The sequence below is a fragment of the Staurois parvus genome, unplaced genomic scaffold (genome assembly GCF_062004578.1).
Source record: "Staurois parvus isolate SC_StPar_1 unplaced genomic scaffold, SC_StPar_1.0 ptg000172l, whole genome shotgun sequence".
NCBI classification, from domain to species: Eukaryota; Metazoa; Chordata; class Amphibia; order Anura; family Ranidae; genus Staurois; species Staurois parvus.
The window spans coordinates 12712813-12737533 of NW_028317968.1; the positions used below are offsets into that span (position 1 = coordinate 12712813).

The window sequence follows — 24721 nt, forward strand, 5'->3', positions numbered from 1 at the left end:
AAGGGAAAATCTTCAGCTATCTCAGTACCTGAAGATTCCTGATTATTTGTGTCTAAATAAGTGGTCACCAGCCCTTCCACAATGGCCTTATCTACAGCATCACAGATGGTACCTATATCTGAACCCCCTGTAGGTAATGCCTTTAGTTCTGTCATTCTAATCTCTTCATGTGTAAAAGCACTGTCAATAAGTACATTGTTCTTTGTACAGTTTTCACAAACTGCTTCATCAACATCATCCCTTATTTCATTATGCTCCTGTAATTCTTGTAGTTCTCCTTCAGAGGTGAAAGTCTGCATACTGTGTATACAAGTTTCACTTGTTACATCTGGAAGTATATTACACCCTTCCGTGCTAGAGATGACCATTTCCCCACCATCTGAAACATCATCACAGGAATCTGCGGAGATAAAATCAGTGCTCTGAAAGGATGCTTCACATGTCCAAGATTCATCTGGCTGCTCTGAGCTTCCCAAACATGAATCCGGTTCTGTATCGCATACAGGTGAGTGAGAGTCAATGTAACAAACTTGTAGAAGGGGCTCCGATGACTCCTCCTTCCCACCCTTTGAAGGGAGATCAACTGCATCCTGGGAATTTAACTCCACTGATTCTGAAGCTTCAGTGCTCAGTTTACCTTCATTATTACTAGAAGATATATGTTGAGAAGGTGATGTTTCCAGCAGAGATGCAAAATGGACTGGCAAATTTTCACAAGTATTTACCCCTTCCTGATGTGTGTCAGCAGAGGTCACTGCTTCCTCTGGATTATTGTCAGAACACTGATCTGTTTCATTAGCAGGACAAGTACTTACTTCCACCTCTTCACAATCTGTTATCAAGTCCTGTGTTTTTGTGACAGGCATGTCAGCTACAATGGAAACAGTCTCACTAACGCAATCAACTTCTGACTGATCCTTACTCTTGAAAACAAAGGTCATACATTCATCCTTGGTTAGAGAAGTGTTCTCTTCTACTCTGTCTAGCTCTGGACTATTGCTATCCCGAGCAGTTTTGTGCAAATCACTAGACATTATATGTGGTACATTCATGGCATTTACATTATTTTCCTCCAACCCTGAAATGGATTCCTGAAGATCAGCAGATTCCTCATCATCTGCCTGACACTGCTGCTCCAGCTCCAGGAACAACTGGTCAGAGTCTGTGTCTGAATCACTGTAGCTGCCCAGTTTTTGGTAGCGCCGCCTTGCCATTTTTGCAGCACTAACAGCTGAATAGCAGCTGTACTCCTGGTTTGATTCTTCTGAAATAGGCCAGTGACTAGACTCTGAAGATAGTTTATCATCAAGAAAGGATGAGAGAGAATCAATATTGCTAGTCAAGCCTTTTATATCTGGCAGACTGTTTTCAGGAATATTGGGGCTCATTTCCTTCACTTTGCCTGACAACATGTTCCTGGCACCGTCTGTCACTAGAGAACAAGCACCTTCAGGCTTTATGTCTTCCCACTCCTCTTCTGCTTCCATGAGTATTTTCTGTTCATCCTCCTCAAACTTCAGTTCTGATTCAGTCTTCTCTCTCAAATTTGGCACAATAAGAAAATCTGAGGATTCGTCCAACACCTCATCGCTTAAACATGGAGACAAAGGCAGAGTTTCAATGACACATTCCTCATAAACCATTTCAATGGCTTTATGATGACCGTCACTCATACTTCCCTTGATAAAGCTTTTTAGTGCCCTTGGCCAGGTGGCACTAGGGAAGCTGTGTCCAGGTTTTGAATGCATGCTTTGACTAGTTGTATTTTCTTGTGCTAGCAATGGATCATTTTCATACTCGCTGTCATTGTAATAATCAAAACTCTGAACATGCTGGCATCGGGAGTCTGAGGTATGTTCCAGGCTCTGGTTTGCAGACACGGCAGAAGAGAGTGCCGGGATCCTGACCTGGTCAGATGTGGATGACACAGATCCGGTTTGTTCAAAAGAAGAGTGTTTGGTGCTGTCAGGTAGCAACTGACTAAACTCTGTTTTGTCATGCAAGGAATGGTTTGAGGTGCCTGCCTCTGATACCTCACTTAGAGAAGCTTCTATACGTTCTGAAAAGTCAGGGAAATTTGGTGGCATAAAGGCTTTCCAGGATCTGCGGTTAACATTTTCCTTTCGCTCAGGATTTGGCCTTCGGCGTGGTGGCACAGGTGCGGACTTCAGGGTATCATTGCTCAGTTTAAGTGCATCAAAAATAACTCGCTCGTCTAACTTTTTTGTTTCCAGAGATTTGGCATCAGGGGCATTGGATGTTCCCAGGGTACCATTACTTGATAAAGTGCCTATTTCTGTTCTGTCCATAGTTGTTTTAGAGGGCTGACTAAGCTTGCAGCCCTGGTCAATCTGCTCATTTATCCTCATTGTATCATAGATGGACCTCTGAGGAACATAGCAGTCTTCGATATACCCATCCTCATCCTCACCTTTCCCCAAACATGATGGGTTTTGCCGCAAACAGTCTGGGCGGCTGAGTGGTTTCCCCATCGTATGCACCCAGTCTTTATCGGAGTAGCGATCTTAGATTTATTTCCATAAAATACATTGACAAGATTTTGTAATCCACGGTGGCAGCATCTCTGTACACAAGTAGATATAAATGTAGAAAAGAATCAAGTGCAGCAGGAGACCATAGCAAATGGCTAAGAATCCCAAAAAGCAATCCAAATCGTTATCTGGGATGAATCCAATAGGGAAAGGCCGGAGTGCCCCTCAGATGATAACCATTGGCAGAGGTGAGGGGAAGCCTTCTCCAGCCTGGAAGCTGATGCATGGTGCTGTGCTGCCTGTGTGAGCCAGCCCTGGTCCAGCAGGGAGCCCAGGGATGGGGGTGTTATGATTTGAAATGAGCCTGTGAGCGGATATTCCTGGAAGTTCACACACAGGAAGTTCTTTAATAGGGGTAAAGTCGGCCGCTTCCTGTGAGAGGCACATCATGGCATTGTGTGCTGCCTGGAGGCACTCTCCCAGCACAGCGGACCACGATCGCAGCCTTTCTCTCAGCTTCTTTGTGCATAGCTCCCTGGCCTGACACGGTGACAGCTAGAGGACCGATCTCGCCTGTCACCCAAAACTCTTGGCGATCGGGCTCTGTCTGCTCCCTGTAGTCGCCGTTGTTCTCCTGTCCTCCTCTCCCGGTGATCAGCCCCCTTTCCAGACGCTTGATTGGCAAAGAAAAAAAACTTCTACGAACAAAGAGCCTGATCGGCGGCAGAGACTGGGGGATGGTGGGGGCGATCCGAGGAGGGCGATGTGCAGCTTCTGCCTCCCTGATGTGAGTAAATTGTAAGGATCTCCTTCCCCCCCGAATGGATCTGTGCACGGCGCTGGAAGAATAAAGTCTGCGGGAATCGGGATGAGAGGAGCCCCCCCCCCCCCCCATACACACACACTTCCCCCGGGCACCGCCTCCACCACCCAGCACCGCCTTCACCACTGGTACCGCCTCGAACAACGGCGATCGCCGCCTCTGGCTGGCACTGTCTGCACGGCGATACGTGGGGATAGAAGAACGGATGGCAGACCCCCTAATAATGATCCAGAGGGGAAGCAGCAGGTGTTAGCCCATTGTGTACAGATCTGGTTGCTGGGGACACGACCAGGGCACACACTTTACAATATCCGATCTGGGGACAGGAGGGGGTCCAGGAGATCAGAGATGTGGGGGGACATGACAGGCACATGATGGACATAGCGCTGCCATGTGTGTACTGACATGCAGCTGAAATGACACGCCTCACTAGAAAAGACACACAGCTCCGATCCCTACTCCAGGAATGTCTGGAATCCTCCACAATCAGCCCACACACCATTCTTCTAGTAACCAGTACAATGCAAACACACAGGTAGGAACACATGCATAGGACCACCCAGTAAGGGACTTTTAAAGGGGTATTAAACTACAAAACATGATATATTGCAGCTTACCGTTATTTCGATGTGGTGGCTGCATTCGTTTTCATTTTTTTTGCCTTTTAATTTTCACCTGGTGATCTGGCCAGTAACACATCTCCTGTGTTATGGTGTCGCCACTCTGGATGGCGGAGCAATAGAGACACCATTGCACAGTAGCACTGTCAGCCTGGGGGGGGGGGGGCGGGGATAGTATTAAACTGGATTTCCAGCTTAAAGGAGAACTTTACCCAAAAGGAAAGTTCCACTGGTTTGCACCCCCCCCCCTTCCCCTCCACTGCCACATTTGGTACTTTGTGAGGGGGAGCAGGTAGCTGGTTTTGACAGATACCTGCTCCAATGTCCTGTCAAATCGCCACAGCATGTTCAGCCCCTCCTCCTTCCCACAGCAGCCTTGTGGAACACATCACAGTTTCCAGAAGACTGTGGGACCACACGCCTTGCGCATGCACAGTAGGGAAACCGGCTCACAGCCGGAATGCTTCAAGGGGTTGTAAAGGCTCAAGGTTTTTACCTTCATGCAGTCTATGCATGAAGGTAAAAACCCTTCGGTGTGCAGCGCCCCCCTCAGCCCTCTCCAATCCTTACCTGAGCCCCCTCTGATCCAGCGATGTTCTTGACAGCCTCTGCTGTCTGGGGACTCTTCCTCCTCATTGGCTGAGACAGCAACAGGAGTCCACTGGCTCCCACTGCTGTCACTCACAGCCAGTGAGCCAATTTTTACACAATTTTTGATATATCTCCAGAAGTTAGTGTAGTTCAATAAAAGAAAAAAAAATTACAGACTATTTTCTCGGTAACTCTGAAACCCTGGCTGTCAAACATGCAACCCAAGTGTGCATGTTTATGATCGTTGCAGGGAAAACATGGCCATGCATGTATGATGGTGGATTGTTTTTGGAGGCTAGACAGCCCACCAAACAAGTGCTTATTTTCTAAATGATATGGGCCCCAAAATTTCCATCCTACAGATATATCAAACTATTACATTCCTAATATTTCTAACCAAAACAATACTTCTAAATATAGTAATAAAATACACATCTCTCTTTAGAAAAAGGCTTTGTAATAACTTAATCCAGTGCCGTGCCCATCTGCAGCAGCTCTCTTCCCTGCATTTACAGGACAGAGGCAGCAGTGGGAGCCACTGGCTCCTGCTGCTGTCAATCAAATCAGCAGAGAGCAGGGTGGAAGGACCAAGCTGTGCTGTGTGTCTATGGATGCACACAGCCTGGTTCAGGAGAGAGGCCGCACCTCTGCCACCATAGCAAGCAGCTTCCTACAGTGTCAGACAATGAAGAGGAGCAGCCAAGAGTGCTACTAGGGCCCCCAGAAGAGGATGTTTAAGGCTGCTCTGAGCATTGCAAAGAGATGGTTAGTATAACAGTTGTTATTTTAAGGGAAAAAAGCGTTTATAACCGCTTTAATTCTGAATGGATCTCCCAATGCACCCAGAGGCAAAGTAACACAACACACTTGCGTTTTAGTACACCACAAAGCACAGACATGAACCATCTGTGTTTTCTGGTGTGCTGGTTTGTTAAAAATGCTGTATGCCCCATAAAATATACACAGCTTACACTGACAACTCACTTTGAATGAATTGCCTGCCTTGAGGCAATGCACGTGTAGTAGATCAACATTATGGTCTGAAAGTCCTCTCAAAGTATATCTCTAGCCAAATCTATTTCTGATTTTTGGATAGATTAGAACCGCTCTTTATAGCTTTGTCCACATTGGAGATATCCAACCTCATAATTTGCTCAGGTGACCATTGTCAACTGAAAAGAAATTGAAGTAAAGTCTAAAATGTTATGGTTTTTACTGCAATGGGATATCTTCCAAAATGGACATGTGTTTCAGTGAGAGCAGTCAGAGGTGGGATTCCTTCTTATATATGGAAAATCATTCTGTCTAGAGACATTTATAAATCTCCCCACAAAACACATAGAGCAAGACATTTCCCCAATGAGATCACATACAACAATAAAAACCTGAAAGACATTCTAACCCTTCTCACTGTCTGAAACAAAAAAATCTCTATATTTCTATACATACACACATAATGGAAACTGAATATTTGATGTCACTGTGATTTCACAGTTAACAGCAATTGGGAATTTGGAGTAGCTTCAAAGTTGTGCACACATGTCGCACTTCTGTCTGATTCATATTTTATTGTCACTGCAAACCTTCCTTGTCCCCAGATTCCTATCATATCTTGTCTGAATATGTCCGGCTCAGAACCTATGTGTATGACAACAACCTATCATAGGCTTGGACTACATGGCAAGTTATAAACAGCACTGTCACAGCTGCTTCACTCCATACAAACTGACAGCTGTGTGGAGTTGGGTGTGTCAGGAATCCAGAGTCGGATACAGAAGCATGAACGTGTACTCAAATAAACAAGCATCTTCCGGCACACAGAATCCTTTATATTAATACATAGGATTGGCACAACTACTAAGCCCCCCCCCCCTCGTTACTAGCTTTGATGGATAGCAGTGGGAGCCACTGGTGGAGAGAAGAGAAGAACTCTAGACATTCACAGTGCTGGATCGAAAGACGGCTCAGGTAAGTATAGGGATGGGGGGGGCACCAATACCTAAACATAAAACGTTAAAACATTTAAGCTTTAGAACCACTTTAAGTGCATCAGAAAAGTTTCAATAATCTTTAAAAAAAAAAAAAAAAAAAACCATCATAACAGATTTTTATTCTGTAAAATTTGAGTGAATGTTGTAGCCTTTTAAGTATAATTAAGGACAAATCTTTCTTTTTTTTTAGTTTTGGATAGAGTGGATAGGGGTTAGAACATCTGTCAGGTTTTACTACCTCTGCCCCTGTTCAGGAGATTCACCCTCTCTGTTTGTCCCATTTACCATTATCATTGAAATTGAAAGTAAAGAAAATGCCAATCTCCCCAATGGGACACAGATGAAAAAAAATAAATATGACAGGGGTTATAACCCTCCTTTACTCTATCCAAAATGAAAATAAAAAAGATTTGCCTTTAGTTTTCCTTTAAAGCAAACCTATACTACCTTCATACCAGGTAAAGTAACAATACTGTACAGCAGGCACCTTGCCCTTCGTGAGCCTTCCAAATACAGACTTTCTAAAAGTTATATAGTTAATTATCTGGACCAGCAAGGTCAGTCATCACACCACATCCCTACCTGAACACAGATAATACTGTACAATAGGGAGTCAGCTACAGTGACAACACAAAATGATTGGAAATAGCATTTTTTTAAAATGAAATCTTTATAAAAAAGCCATTGATATTTTAATGGATACATTTAAAAGAGTCAACATATGAACTACTAGCACATAGGATATCCTCAATACCCCATCTGTACACACATTGAAATAACAAATATCATATGGTCGTTGGTGGGGTAGGGTGGTTGCATTCTACACTTCTACACCTTTCAAGTGGTTGATCTACTTTATCAGTACTAGTAGGTTTGTTTATGTCATTATGGTAAAAACAAAGAAACACATATTAGTAAAAACAAAGAAACACATATTAGTATAAACAGAATAGATTTAAATAACACAAATTACATATTTATAATGCAACACGACAATTACAAAAGGTGCTAAACCATATATTGTGAAGACATGGAGTTCAAGCCAGACCCCCCAAAAAAATCACAAGAGGATATCCACAGCCAGCAGGACAAGCACTTTACTATACTCTTTTGGAAACTATTAATAGATAATTATTGGAACTGGATAGTTGAATTCACTATTGTGATTATCAGCACAGATATTGTACAAGTAAAATATAGCATGTGATAACTATTAATTATATAAAGGACTATAATTAGCCTGCACTAAATGACTCGCACCTTATCACATTTCACAACTTTATTACAGGTTCTTTTTTAACACTATATACTCTATATTCAAATAGACACAAACAATGAAAGATAGTGTATGGGAAAGTATATGTTAATCAGGTATAGATATTTTTCCATATTATTATATGCCTTTGATCTAGTTCAATCAATTAAAATCTAAGCAATGTACTTTCAGCCTAATTATTTATATCATAAATCAATTTGATCATGTAGATCTTTTGGAAGAGTTATATTCTTGTGTAGTGGTCCTGAGCACCTCTCTAGGATAGCCGGGTAATATCATTACATCCAAATTACAAGAGCAGTGTCTATTCTATGTACTGGACATATTTCAATAATATCCACCATATCATTAAAATACATTTAAGATCTTTCATAAAACAACATATGCTCATCCTGCTGCCTCTGGTCAACCTCCTATGACTTCCTTCCTACATCCTGTGGGCAGGGGTCAAGCTTGGGATCTGTGTCTTTGGAATATATGGCACAGCACCTTTGAAATAGTTATGTTGAGTTATAAATACTGTATATCATTCATATCATGCAAACCTATTCTGTTTATACTAATATGTGTTTCTTTGTTGTAAGGATAACAGACCTACTACTACTGATGAAGCAGATCAATCTGATCTGAGAAAGGTGTACAGTGCTCATCCTAGCCCATCATTGAAACCAATGTAATATATAAGATTTGTTATTGTAATATGTTTATAGGTGGGGTACTGTGTGGCAGTAGTTTATATATTAAAATGCTTTTTACACTTTGTAAAATTTATTAATTAAACTTCTTTTAAACTAGATGTGGATTTTTTTTAAAAGGATTCGTAATAAATAAACTTTTTATTAATTTGTGGTGTCAACTTGATCACTGTAGCACTTGAGTGGTCCCAGTTTTAACTTCAATTATATCCTTCTGAAGGTTGCCATTTGCGCATGATTGATAGCCCCATCCCCACTGTCATTTGGTTGGGCCTTGCAAAAGGTCATGGGCATCTCATACCAGCCAGTTTTGGTTTCCCAGAGGACTGCAGCAGCCTATGGAGAGGTGGACAGCACTGTGGTAAATGTAGGTTATGGCACCTAATACTGCCTCCAGTTTTGAATTACGCCTGTAGCCATCATATGTTCTAAATTGTGCAGGATATGGGTAATATGTCATATCTGTCATTCATTAGGCAGTATTTAAAAATAGAAATAGGCTTGTAAAGTATGAACTTTTGTCAACAACTGGTGCCTTCCAGTTCATGAGACAAATAGCGTTTCTATAGTAACAAATCTGTGCTTTGATATTCTTTTAAATTTGAAGATTGTGAATGTGGACTCTGAGTGAGTCTTCCTTGCATGGCAACCCTAACTATAGCGGTTTCAGTAAAGGTCTGAGTCATTATGTGAGTCAGAAACTCAAGTTGTAACAGTAGGATATGCTTCCACAGAAAGACAAAGAGGGAAAGGAAAAACCTGACACCATCACATGCCATTTTACTTTTACCATCTATTTTGTACAATCCTGTTTACAGAGGACAATATGCTGAACAATTTAGCAGTGCTTTAAAAGCTACTTTCATTAACATTCACAGGAGCTGTCGCTATTGTGTCAGATCACCTAACCTAGATTTCTTGACCACAGGCAGTCTTGTAAAAGGCTGGGTCAAATTCAGTTGCATTCACTAAATGAACAACTTTCTCTCTGTCTAAGAGAAACTAAAGCTGCAGCAAGGTTGGATCACCAACAAAAATCAAAAGCAATATTGTGGTGCCTGTAAATCTTGTATGGGTTGTGCTGTGATAAAGCTTCAAATTCTGACAAAAGGAAGTGGTGGCAGCTGCCCCTATTGAGTGAATACACACTCTAAATACCAAAACCATGAATAGACAGGAGTTTACTCAATATGGTTTCAACATATACATAAATATCATAAGACATAAAAACTTATATATAAGTGCATATAAAGTGCTGTCCCAACACCATATTAGATAGTAAAAGTCCTATATAGGGTGTCATATAGGTCCACAAGTATGAATAAATGAGAGTCCTATAGAAAGGGTGTCACATTTATCTTAAAAGATCTTCGCCACTTGTGAGTAATAATTTCCCACTCACCAGAAGGTGTTGACCCCCATAATGGATGGTCAAATATTGCTTAGATGATCAGAAGACATTTGGATTCCCAACTGTAAGCTCTCATATGGCGGGTCCCCAGGCACCCCTTCTCTTAATAATGTCGCTCAGAAAACTCAGAATAAAAAACAGATATCCATAAAATATACTCTAAATGTAGTATTTATTAGGAACCATGGTTCATAAAATAGATAAAAAACACACTAACATTGTATGATGCCTGTAGCCCGGCACCAGTCTCTACAACCAATATGGAGACAAGATGTCTCTGTAAGGTTCACCCACGTGCGTTCCAAGCCTCATGTTAGCAAGCCGGACGTGATGTCATGTAGAACCCAAAAGCGAAGGGATCACGCTTCTACGTCAGTTTCACCTAGTGGCGTCTTCCAATGCGAGTGTGTTTTTTAATCTATTTTATGAACCATGGTTCCTAATAAATACTACATTTAGAGCAGAGGTCTCCAACCTTTCTATAAAAAAAAAAAAAAAGCCAGTTTACTGTGCTTCAGACTTTAGGGGGGCCAGACCATGGCCAGTGGGAGCAGAAAATGTCCTGACGTCAGTAGGAGTAAACAATGTCTTGACTTTGGCATTAGAGGAAATATTAGTGCCCCATCGTTGGTGTCAGTAGGAGGAATAGTGCCTCACCTATTGGTATCAGTGGGAGAAATAGTGCCCCGATATTGGTATCAATGGGAGGAACAGTACCCCACTGTTGATGTCAGTGGAGGAATTATTGCTCCATTGTTGGTGTCAGTGAGAGGAATCGTACTCCACTGTTGATTTCAGTGATGGAATTACTGTCCCATTGTTGGTGTCAGTGGGAGGAATGCGGCCTGATATAAGTGAGAAGAATAGTGCCCTAAGGGACAGATGAGGGTATGCAAAGGGCCGCAGTTTGGAGACTGCCGATTTAGAGTATATTTTATGGATATCCGTTTATTCATTCTGAGTTCTTCTGAGAGCCACTATTAAGAGAAGGGGAGCCTGGAGACCCACCATATGATAGCTTGCACTTGGGAATCCAGATATTTGACCATCCATTATGGGGGTCAACACTTTCTGGTGAGTGGGAAATTCATATATTACAGGTGGTGGAGAAGATCTTTCTGGACCAATGTGACACCCTTCTATAGGACTCTCATTCATTCAAACTTGCAGACCTATATGAGACCCTATATAAGACTTTTACTATCTAATGTGGTGTTGGGACAGCACTTTAAATACACTTATATATAAGTTTTTATGTCTTATGATATTTATGTATATATTGAAACCATATTGAGTAAGCTCCTGTCTATTCATGGTTTTGGATCAACAACATGTTAGAATTGGGTGAACCCTTCTACATATCTGGTGGACATGTCCTAGAATTAAACACTACTGGTCTGAAATACACCGAATTGTTCAACACATAACTAACTACACTTTAGATTTTACGCCTGCCCAGTTCTTACTGCACCATTCCTCTCTCCCCCAGTCGACCTATTTTAAGTCTCTAGCCATGCACATGGTTAATGCAGCTAAACAATGTCTTCCAGTTCATTGGGGGCCCCCACAACTTCCGACTATAAGAGAATGGCTCATCCGCATACATAAAATAGCAGAAATGGAAGAACTCATTTTTATTGCCCAAGACTCTCCTGCCAAATTTGCTTCTAAATGGGCTTGTTGGACACATTTCCAGACAACAGAAGAGTTCGCTCTATTGATTGACAAACCTTCGCCCCAATAAATAAAGACATTACAGCCCACATACAAGACCACCCGTACATACCTGGTTCTCTCCAGGCTACTCTTCTCTGAGGAAGGGATTGAACGTTGAGATCCTATCTGGTTGCGATCCTTCCCCTTACGGCCTTCTATGGCGAGGAAGAGGGGGTTGTGATGCTTCAGCATCCAGCGGAGAGAGCCAGAGACACAAGCTACCCCCCTCTGTCATCCTTCCTCGATAACTTAAGTTATGTTTCGTAGCACTCATCTTTCCCCCTCCCGCCTTCCTTTCTCTTCCCTACCCCTCCCTCCTCTCTCCCCCCCATTTTTTTTCTCTCTCTTTTCCCTTTCTTTTGCTGGGATGGTGCTTCCGGCATGCTAAACTTAACATTTTCAAACCTGACCTAGAATCACATTATCAATTAACGTACCTCAGTGTAATTTCTCCACGTCCACCGTTCTCAAACATTTTCTCTAATGTCAATGATTCCATGTTCTGGTCTATCATAAATCTATGCACGATATTGCAATAGGTTCTTAAGACCATAGTTACTCAAAACCTCTATTTTTTTATCCTTCTAGATTCACATCCTCCTCTTAGTTCTCTAAGGTTGTTGTTTGGGGTCTGTTCCCTCATTCTTCTGTGTTCAACTTCCATGCCAAGTTTTTTTTTTTTCTTTCTTTTTGTCTGACTTACTCTCGTTATAAGGCTAGATGCTTCTAGCGAACTGTTGTATTGATACAACCCATGCTTTTGTCTATGTTTTTCGATGCTCAATATATCTTTATTGGTAAAAAAAAAAGAGAATTGGGTGAATGCCTATTGGCATGGCAAAAATCAACAGCCTCAGATGTCCTCACGCAAACAGCTTGGGGTGTACAGTATCTTGCAGTATAGAAGCTCCTTCTTACTATAATACAATTAAAGTGGTTCTAAATACATAAGGTTTTATACTTTAATGCATTCTCTGCATTTAGGTTGAATTAAAAACCTTCCATGATCAGCTCCACTAGTCCCTCCTTAAAGTGGCAGTAAAAACCACTTGGTGACTTGTACCTACAGATAAGCTTATACAGTGCCTTGAAAAAATATTCATACCCCTTGAAATTTTCCACATTTTTTCATGTTACAACCAAAAAAGTAAATGTATTTTATTGGAATTTTATGTGATAGACCAACACAAAGTGGCACATAATTGTGAAGTGGAAGGAAAATGATAAATGGTTTTCAAAATTTATTTACAAATAAATATCTGAAAAGTGTGATGTGCATTTGTATTCAGCCCCCTTTACTCTGATACCCCTAACTAAAATCTAGTGGAACGAACTGCCTTCAGAAAACACCTAATTAGTAAATAGAGTCCACCTGTGTCTAATTTAATCTTAGTTTAAATACAGCTGTTCTGTGAAGCCCTCAGAGGTTTATTAGAGAACATTAGCGAACAAACAGCATCATAAAGGCCAAGGAATACATCAGACAGGTCAGGGATAAAGTTGTTGAGAAATTTAAAGCAGGGTTAGGTTATAAAAAAAATCCCAACTTTGAACATCTCACAGAGCACTGTTCAATCTATCATCCGAAAATGGAAAGAGTATGGCACAACTGCAAACCTTACAAGACATGGCCGTCCACCTAAACTGGCAGACCGGGAAAGGAGAGCATTAATCAGAGAAGCAGCCAAGAGGCCCATGGTAACTCTGGAGGAGCAGCAGAGATCCACAGCTCAGGTAGGAGAATCTTTCCACAGGACAACTATTAGTCATGCACTCCACAAATCTGGCCTTCATGGAAGAGTGGCAAGAAGAAAGCCATTGTTGAGAGAAAGCCGTAAGAAGTCCCATTTGCAGTTTGCAAGAAGCCCTGTGGGGGACACAGCTAACATGGGGAAGAAGGTGCTCTGGCACTGTGTGGCGAAAAACTAACACTGTACATCACCCTGAACAACACCATCCCCATCGTGAAACATGGTGGTAGCAGCATCATGTTGTGGGGATGCTTTTGTTCAGCAGGGACAGGGAAGCTGGTCAGCGATAATGGGAAGATGATTGGAGCCAAATACAGGGCAATCTTAGAAGAAAACCTGTTAGAGTCTGCAAAAGAATTGAGACTGGGGAGGAGGTTCACCTTTCAGCAGAACAACTCCTCTAAACATACAGCCAGAGCTACAATGGAATGGTTTAGATTAACGCATATTCATGTGTTAGAATGGCCCAGTCAAAGTCCACATCTATATCCAATTGAGAATCTGTGGCAAGACTTGAAAATTGTTGCTCACAGACACTCACATCCAATCTGACAGAGCTTAAGCTGTTTTGCAAAGAAGAATGGGCAAAAATGTCACTCTCTAGATGTGCAAAGCTGGTAGATACATACCTGAAAAGACTTGCAGCTGCAGTTGCAGCGAAAGGTGGTTCTACAAGTATTGATTCAGAGGTGCTGACTACAAATGCAGGCCACACTTTTCACATTTATTTGTAAAAAAAATGTTGAAAACCATTAATCATTTTCCTTCCACTTCACAATTATGTGGCAATTTGTGTTGCTATATCACATAAAATCCCAATAAAATACATTTACATCTTTGGCTGTAACATGACAAAATGTGGAAAATTTCAAGCGGTATGAATACTTTTTCAAGGCACTCTAATAAAGCTAACTTGTAGGTACACAGAATATCTCCAAAATATGCACCGTTTAGGATATATTCACTATTTCTGCAGCCAGTGTTGTGAGTATGCTGTCTCTTCAGAGCGTTGTGCTGTGATCGTGGTTCCCATACGCATGCATGGGGGTGATGTCATTGCGGCTCATCCATTTAAATGTCAAGAGCCCACAAACCCAGAAGGAAGACTGGGTAAGGATGGCCTATCAGTCAGTGTTGACAGCCCACCACTGACGGGCTTCATTTTAAGGTAAGTCTTTCATAAATTGCTAGTATGTACTGCATATGGGAAGGTTTTTTAATCTTTTACTACCACTTTAAATACTTACCTGACTGCTTTTTCGATCCAGCGCTGTGCCCATCTGCAGCGCAGTGCTTCTATCTCTCCCTCTTCACACAGGACACACAGGCAGCAGTGGGAGCCATTGGCTCAATCATATCCAGTGAGATTGGAGAAGGGGTGGGGTCGAGCCGTGCTGTTTATGTCTATGGAAACACACAGCTTGGATTGGGAGCTTGCCCCCACAGCACACAGCTTGCAATGGGGGCACTCAGAGAAGAGGAGGAGCAGAGAGCGTTGGGGGAGGGGGGGACCTCAGACGTGGAGGATCGGGGCAGCTTTGTGCAATACGATTGAACAGAGCAGGTAAATAAAATGTTTTTATTTTAAGAAAAAAAAATGATGCCTTTAATCACTTTAAAGACTACATCCCACATGTGCTGAATGAAAAGAGTATTTGATGCCTTAATATTGATGCCACTCTGCTCACACTCCTAAAGTGGAAAAGACCCAAAGGTGGAAGCCATTAAACCCCCCAATTACTAAACCTGACAACAGCAGAACGATCTTCGTTTGGCGAACAAAGTTCACACTTACTTGCCTCTATACTTCATCTTTCATACAGTCTCCATAGTCCTTATTCAACTGGGTACCTAAAAAAACATCCTGATGTTCTGCAAGTCCAACATGACCTCTGCATCTCAATTCATGCACACATTGTATCATTGTACTACAACCCTGGCAAAAAGTATGGAATCACCACTCTTGGAAAATGTTCATTCAATTGTTTAATTGTGTAGAAAAATAACTAATCACAGACATGCCTCAAACCTATTTTCATTGAGCATTCCAACCTTATGGCTTTAAGAAATACTTAAAAAAAAAAAAAAAAAATTAAAAAAAGAAAGAAAACTATACCCAGCTGAAACTGTTTTTACAGATCAAGCAGAGGAAACAAATATGGAATCACTCAATTCTGGGGAAAATATTATGGAGTCATCAAACAAAAAACACCAGTACCACCTCTGGCTTTTATTTGAATTCTCTGAGGCATGGATTTGACTATCGACAAACCGTATTCTTCATCGATCCGGCTCAGACTTTCCTATTGCAGTTGCCTGATCGGCTTTGCAGGATGGAGCCTTGTCATGGACCATTCTCTTTAATTTTCACCATAGATTTTCAAATGGATTGAGGTCTGGACTATTTGCAGGCCATGCTATTGACATTATGTCTTTCTTGAAGGAAAGTTTTCATGTCTGTTGCCCTATGGCAAGATGCATTATCATCCTGAAAAATGTTGTCATCACCAAACATCTTTTTAATTGATGCAATAAGAAAAGTGTCCAAAATCTCAATATAAACTTGTGCATTTATTGAAGATTTAATGACTGTCATCTCCCCCATACCTTTACCTGGCATACAACCCCATATCATCAATGATTGTGGAAATTTGCATGTTTTCTTCAGACAGTCTGTCTCTACACATTTCATTGGAACGGCACCAAACAAACGTTCCAGCATCACCCTGCCCAATGCAGATTTGTGATTCATAGCTAATTATCATGTTCATCCAGTCATCCACAGTCCATGATTGCTTTTCTTTAGTCCACTATAACCTTGTTTTTTTCTGTTTAGGTGTTAATAATGGTTTTCGTTTGGCTTTTCTGTATGTAAATCCCATTTCCTTTAGGTGATGTCCTACAGTTCAGTTACAGACATTGACTCCAGTTTCTGCCCATTTGTTCCTCATTTGTTCTGTTGTGCATTTTCTGTTTTCAAGGCATATTGCTTTAAGTTTTCTGTCTTTATGCTTTGATGTCTTCCTTGGTCTACCAGTACGCTTCCCTTTTGATTTGTACTTGGTCCAGATTTTAGACACAGCTGACTGGGAACAACCATCTTTTGCAACATCCTGTGATGACTTACCTTCTTGAGGTTTTATAATCCGTTCCCCAACTGACATCTATCGTATTGGAGCCATGTCAATCAGCTTGGTGCAACAGCTCACCAAGGTGTGCAAGCACTCTTTTTTGACTGCAGACTAATTAGCAGATGTAATCTGATGAAGAGGTTTGTTTAGAACTGCAAAGTACATGCTGATTCCATAATATTTTCCTAAGAATTGAGTGATTCCATATTTTTTTTCCTCTGCTTGTTCTGCAAAAACAGTTGCAACTGACTACAGTTTTCTTTCTTTTTAATTTTTTCAAGTGCTTCTCAAAGCCAGAGGGTTGGAATGTTAAATGAAAATAGTTCTGAGGCATGTCCGACTTGTTTTCTACACAATTAAACAATTGAATGAACATTTTCCAAGAGTGGTGATTCCATACTTTTTGCCAGGGGTAATAGTCTATTAGAGAAAAAAAAGGCTCTCCTCTTGAAATCATACAAGATTTTTAGAAATCTTGCAAGATCTTGAGGGGAAAGGGTTTTTTTTCAGTAGATAAGTGTCTATGTATTATGACACATATACAAAATGAGGTGCTGGAGTCATGCACCCTATCTTGCACATGTGCTGTATGACAATACAGTCATCTGTCAGCCATTTTTTTCAACACGTCACACTTTAGAAATTAGACTTTCCTGGAGGAACTGATGTCGCTGCTCAGTTTCATTAGTACAGTGTCAGTGCTTTTTATTAGCACTGATCACTGTATTAGTGTCACTGGGGATGTCAGTAACAGTTAGTCAGTTCCCCCCCAGTGTCAGAATGCCCACCACAATCCCGCAATAAGTCTCTGATCGCCGACATTACTAATATATATATACATATATCCATATATAAATTCCAGTATATATACCGCCACTTGTAGACGCTCTAACTATCATTTAAACCAATTAATTTACACGTATTGGGATTTTTTTTTAGCAAAGACATTTAGCAGAATACATTTTGGCCTAAATTTAAGACGAAATTAGATTTTTTTTTACTGGACATATTTAATAACAACAAAAAATAAAAATTAAATATTGTTTTTTTTTCTCAAAATTGTCGAAATTTTTTTGTTTATAGAGCAAAAAATAAAAAACACAGAGGCGCTCAAATACCATCGAAAGAAAGCTCTATTTGTGGGGAAAAAAAGGACATAAATTTCATTTAGCTGCAGCGTTGCATGACCACGCAATTGTCAGTTAAAGTAGCAAAGCGGTGTATCGCAAAAAATGGCCTGGTCAGGAAGGGGGTAAATCCACTGGAGGGCAAGTGGTTAAAGCAAGTTCACTTTTGCCTACAATATGTTTAGTTTTTAAATAGATAAAATGTGTCTTTAATTCAGCAAACAGAGCTGCATATGTGTGTTGTTTTTATCATTTAAGTAGGGAAAGGTCAGCTTTATCTGGATGCCTAGTGTAGCTCAGATGTTTCAGGTGGTGTTCAGGCCAGAGATGCAGGACAAGCATTGAAGTGTGTACTGAACTAACTGGCTCAGTATGCTTTTACCTACTTTGATATTTTGGGAAGGGGGGTGGCAGGCACTCAAATCTTCTTTGCCCCCTTTTTTCGCATGAGTGTACTTAACTTTTAGGGAACAAATAAAAATTGTTTCCAAATCCAGTTGATCACATAACAACCATTTTTATATTTACTTTCAAAGCAGACAACTGTGTATGTTTTGGACTGGAGAACTAGCAAGTGCACAGAAACATTTTTTTCCACTTACCCACTATGGTTTCCCTAGTAAAAAGCTGGTAATAATGAAAAAAATTTACAAGTTATTCTTTCTATTCAAGAGCACTTACAACAAATCTAGAAAGCCTGACAGGCACCAAAGTTAGTAGCCTACACAAACCCCCCCTTTAGCTTTTCAAATATTTCTAGTTCTCAATATTCAGATACTGGGCTTCAGGCTCTGGAGTCATAAAACTGACTTATACCTCCTGCAATATGCACTTTTCTGTACCTAAAAGGGTAACTCCACTTTTGTGAATAAAAATATAGCAAATATGAAAAAAATAAAATAACAGACAAATGCTACACAAACCATATTGTAAATGAATATTAAAAATTACCTTTCCTTCTCAATCTTCAGTTCTGTCATTTTTTGTAAAATTCAACTCAATATGGCAACCTTTAGTTTTTCTGTACACAGCTGATATACAGAACTTCTCCAGAAGTGTAATTTCCTGCTTGTATGATTGGCTCACTGATTTCCCTGAACTCTGCACTAAGATGTGAGTAAAACTTAAGGCATCCTCTGCAACAGAAATGTCATTTTTGTTGAGATAAGGCTGCCCAAGATCAAGAACTTCTTTTGGGTGACACACTTTGCGCAATGCGGTTTTGAAATCGTTGGCAGAATTTCAACTATTTTGCCCGCGATTCAAAAAGCCCATGTGTGAATGCAGCTTAAGTGTTAACCACTTCTAAAGCAATATTGATACTACAACTTTTCTAATCAGATCCATGAAAGTGCACCAGCTGATTCAAATTAATTAGTCACGCCCTTTCAGATTCAGAATTGTAAAGACAGTTTTTTTTCCATTAGAGCACAGATAGGAATCTGCAGCAATTTATTAAAATCCATGCAAAGTACATTGATCACCCAGAGAGGATTGTTTTTTTCCTCAACAAAAGTGGTGTTCCTCTTTGAAATTAAGAGGTGCGTGCATAACAGAGGTCTAACTTCAAGACTGCCATGTGTTTATTATCCCCCTGGCAACTTCTAATTATGGTTTTTAAAAAAAGTTAAAGAAAAAAAAATGATATAAAGTGCAGGCACCAGCAATTCTTCCCCTTACAAATTCTTGGTAGTGTAAAAGCGTATCTGCTCTCTGCTGCATCTCACACATTCCTAATGGCCCATCACTATGTGGCCTGCCTCACCAACTAAAGAAATGTGTATAAGGCAGGACAGGGCAGGCAAGCTTAGACACTACCAGAAAGCAATGTAACCTTAATCAAAATGGAGGAGCCTTTAGGTACGTTTAGTTCATGTTCGGCATTTTTCTGCCTAAACGTTCCTCTCCTGAAAGTACTGGTGATGCATTTTCTTCAGGTTCCTAACACTCCTCTTCTAATATACCTGTACACACCTGTGTGTGCATGGCCACATAGACTAACATAGAGGTGTGTTTAAAAGCTAAAAAAAAAAAAAAAAAGAAAAGGGGGCTCAAGCTGATTTCTATCTGGGACCCTGCTAAAGGTTTCCTCTTACTTCTGGTCCAGTGAGACATTTTAATAGGGGAAGAAGCGAGGAGAAATCTCCCCAACAGAGTTCCACACTTGGCAAACTTTTACACACTCTATACAAAAGTAGAAAAAAAGTGTCAGCTAGAGTAACTTAAATTTAGCAGTATACTACTAGTCACATGCAAAAGTTGCAGCAAAATACCGTATTTTCCGGCGTATAAGACGACTGGGCGTATAAGACGACCCCCCTACTTTTCCTGTTAAAATATAGGCTTTGGGCTATACTCGCCGTATAAGACTACCCCCCTCTACCAACCAATCACGGCAAGCGATGTACCAGTATTTTCTGTGCACACTGCATACAAAGCCTGCTTGGATTGGGTGGGTCAGCTCTCCCTGCCTGCCCAGCCCTCCCTGTCTCCAAGATGATCTGAGAACTGCCACAGTTATTAATATATAATAATTAATGTTAATTACCGTATTTCCTGCAAGGTACTGCCTAGCTGACGCTTCTGCACATGTCTTCGGCAGCAGTAGACGATCGCTGATCACCATTCCTCACAGAACTGCATGAGACGTCGGATGCAGCCGTTCAGTGCTCGATTGAGCTTGACTGAAACTGTGATATGCAGAGAAGGGATACACATCGGGTAGCGGCAAGAAGACGCTTCTGCACATGTCACAGTTTCAGTCAAGCTCAATCGAGCACTGAACGGCTGCATCCGACGTCTCATGCAGTTCTGCGAGGAATGGTGATCAGCGATCGTCTACTGCTGCCGAAGACATGCGCAGAAGCGTCAGCTCGGAAGTACAGGTAAGGTTTCAGCACAACACCCGGCGTATAAGACGACCCCCGACTTTGTAGAAGATTTCCAGGAGTTAAAAAGTCGTCTTATACGCCGGAAAATACGGTAATCTGAAAAAGCATTGGTGCTGCTCAGTGCAACAAATCAGAAGTTTGCTTTTATTCCCTACAGTGCACTAGAAGTGGGGCAAGTACTGTGTAGAAGAAAAGCACAGCAGTTTCTTTGGCAGTTACCTCTACGCTCTCAGCTCATTTTCAGTACAAGAAAATTATACAGATTTTTGTTTCCTTTTAGAATGTATTCCATCTTATTTTACAGACAAAATAAACATTAAAAATGGTAATCACAAAGGTATCAAACATTTTCCAAAACCTAGGAACTTTCAGTTTATAGCACTTGTCAGTGTTTTGCTATACGGTAAAGAGCAGCATTCATTTCCAGATAGCAATCTATCTGCTAGAAGCAGTCTGTACATGGTGATGTTTCCTATTACAGCTGTTTCCATTATAATCTATACATGCTAATGTGTTCTCCGCTCACTCCTTAATGATTGATAGGTTGTAGCTTTACATCTCTACTGTACATGGAACTGTGTGCAGCATTCAGGAAGATGCTAAGTATTACAAGTGATATATTGTGCGTGTGTGTTTGTCTGTCGGGGGAAACTATAGTTTCCTTTAAAGGGCTAAGAAGTCATAACTTCCTGGCACCATGTATACATACATATCCATGGAGATTCACCTAAACATCTCTAGGTCTCCAGACCGGCTTTCTGGCACAGCTTGACTTCTATGTAATCCATGTAAAATCACATGCTTTTCCTGCTATTGTCTCCATTTCCCATGAGCTCAGACACTGCCCTCCCTAACTTCCAAAATGTAGACAGTAAGCCATGAACTGGGAAGTGCTCCTTAACTGAACACTACAAACACAAAGCATTTAACTAAGCAGGCATGGAAAACCGCTTCTAGGGCCTTAGCAACATGACACTAATGTGCTAATAGACATGATCCAACCTCCCTCTGGCATCTGGTAGTGTGTACAGCTCCAGAAACAGAAGTTCTGGGATTTGGTGAATGTTCCCATTAGAGTAAATACAGAAGGAAGGTAGAAGGAGGAGTGGGGTGAAGACAAGTGCTTGATGGCACTGCTTATTCTTAGGAAGGGACAATACAGGCTGGGACAAATGTTCTAACTTTCTAACACTCGGTCTTGAAAGTAGTCGGCCAATGGGAGTCTACCTTGCCCGAAACAGAACAGCAATCTCTTGTCATTCTAGTCAAAGTTTGAAATCGTTGACAACCTCCCCGATTCTGATATACAGTGTGTCACTAGGCCAGGAAATACCCCCAAAGTGGAAACAAAATGCAATAAAAGCCTTACAATCCTGTATATTAAGTTTTCACTGGATTTGGCCTTTAATATCTCCTAGATTGTAAGCTCCAAGGAGCAGGGCCCTCCTTAACCTTTTGTATTGAACTGTATGGTTACTGTATTGTCTCCCGTTACATTGTAAAGCGCTGAGCAAACTGTTGGCACTATAGAAATCCTGTATAATAATAACAATAATAATAATGTCTACAAATACTGTACCTATTTACATAGTTAGGATGAAACCAACATATGCTCATCAAGTACATGTTTAAATTAAAAGAAGAAATTCTCAGTCTTCAGATAGGCCTTGTTCACACAGGTGCCTATGCCCATACACCATGAACGGGCTGTGTTTTTAGGTGTCCCTAGCGGACAGGTGCTGTATGCAGGCAACCCATTCAAGTATATTAGGATGCAGTGGCTGCTCACACACACAGTAGCTAGTCCTAATGTGACAGGCTTACGGGTGAGTGCGCCCTAACGCATTTGCAACTGCAGCCCTGTCATATTAGTAATAACAGACTCGAATGGGTTGCCTGCATGCAGCACCTGCTGTCTAAGAACACATAACCAAACAACCCATTCATGGGCATCAGTGCCTGTGTGTTCGAGACCAAACTCAGAGGAAGGTAATAAGATAAATTGTTTGCGCACCACTAATTTTTTAAAACATCTGTAGCCCTTTATGTTTTTTTCTTTTGTGGATGAATTGAATCCTTTCAAACAGTATACTTTATCGTCTGGAAATACGATCTGTGAAAATTTACTATATACCACAGCTTTTACAATGGATTCTGTAGATGCAAAGTAACCTATATAAAGCAATTTTAGAAAATACATATTGCAAAAAAAATTTAAACTTAGGTTACAATCATACAACGTAGTCTCCACAACCATTTGGTTATAGAATAACAGGAATATAGCTTTATTTTAATTTGCAGCTTTTGGTTTAGTGGGAAACCTTATTAAATCAGAAGGCATAAGTGAGCAGTCTCCAAACTTCAGAATACTGTAATTTGGTGAATGAATTGATAATTAGGTTACTGGTAATGTTAACCAAAAAAAGGCAGAAAGCTTTCAAAGTGCTCTTCCCTGCATGCAAATTGGTGCACAAGAACCAATATTTGGTAATGTACAAATCCAGCTAATTTTTTACAGCATGGATTTATACAAAAAAATTTTAATTCTTCTGTGCCTGACAGAGGAAAAGGAGGGGGGAAGGTTCTAGCTATAGCAACCATTTCAATTATCACACAATACAAGCCATACACTAATAGGTTGCTAGTCTCTCACATGAACTTCATAATAAATATATCAAGTAGTGACATCACTACCAGTATGTCAATGACTGAGAAACAGAAGGAGCAGAAAAAGAAGCACAGTTCTGTCATCTAAAGTAAATATGTTGCACACCTTGACAATTTAAAGTAATCATCTAATAAAAATATATACAGTATCTCCCAGAAGTGAGTACACCCCTCACATTTTTGTAAATATTTTATTATATCTTTTCATGTGACAACACTGAAGAAATGACACTTTGCTACAATGTATATTAGTGAGTGTACATCTTGTATAACAGTGTAAATTTGCTGTTTCCGCAAAATAACTCAACACACAGCCATTAATGTCTAAACCACTGGCAACAAAAGTGAGTACACCCCTAAGTGAAAATGTCCAAATTGGGCCCAATTAGCCATTTTCCCTCCCCAGTGTCATGTGACTTGTTAGTGTTACAAGGTCTCAGGTGTGAATGGGGAGCAGGTGTGTTAAATTTGGTGTTATCGCTCTCACTCTCTCATACTGGTCACTGGAAATTCAACCTGGCATCTCATGGCAAAGAACTCTCTGAGGATCTGAAAAAAAGAATTGTTACATAAAGATGGCCTAGGCTATAAGAAGATTGTGAAGACCCTGAAACGGAGTTGCAGCACAGTGGCCAAGACGTTACAGCGGTTTAACAGGACAGGTTCCACTCAGAACAGACATCGCCATGGTTGACTAAAGAAGCTGGATGCACGTGCTCAGCGTTATATCCAGAGGTTGTCTTTGGGAAATAAACGTATGAGTGCTGCCAGCATTGCTGCAGAGGTTGAAGGGGTGGAGGGATCAGCCTGTCAGTGCTCAGAGCATACGCCGCACACTGCATCAAATTTGTCTGCATGGCTGTCATCCCAGAAGGAAGCCTCCTCTAAAGATGATGCACAAGAAAGCCCGCAGTTTTCTGAAGACAAGCAGACTAAGGACATAGATTACTGGAACCATGTCCTGTGGTCTGATGAGACCAAGATAAACTTAGTTGGTTCAGATGGTGTCGAGCTTGTGGGGCGTCAACCAGGTGAGGAGTACAAAGACAAGTGTGTCTTGCCTACAGTCAAGCATGGTGGTGGGAGTGTCATTGTTTGAGGCTGCATGAGTGCTGCTGGCATTGGGGAGCTACAGTTCATTGAGGGAACCATGAATGCCAACATGCACTGTGACATACTGAAGCAGAGCATGATCCCCTCCCTTCGGAGACTGGGCTGCAGTGCAGTATTCCAACATGATAACGACCCCAAACACACCTCCAAGACAACCACTGCCTTGCTAAAGAAGCTGAAGGTAAAGCTGATGGACTGGCCAAGCACGGCTCCAGACCTAAACCCCAATTACCATCTGTGAGGCATCCTCAAATGGAAGGTGGAGGACCGCAAGGTCTCTAACATCCACCAGCTCCGTGATGTCGTCATGGAGGATTGGAAGAGGACTCCAGTGGCAACCTGTGAAGCTCTGGTGAACTCCATGCCCAAGAGGGCTAAGGCAGTGCTGGAAAATAAAATATTGACACTTTGGGCCCAGTCTGGAAA

The 24721-nt window shown here is 41.1% G+C and overlaps 1 protein-coding gene across 19 annotated transcripts in view; it reads right to left on the minus strand.

The window, feature by feature from the left end:
- Positions 1–24721, minus strand: part of MACF1 (microtubule actin crosslinking factor 1) — a 402996-nt gene that overhangs the window by 90308 nt on the left and 287967 nt on the right. The window lies entirely within an intron of this gene.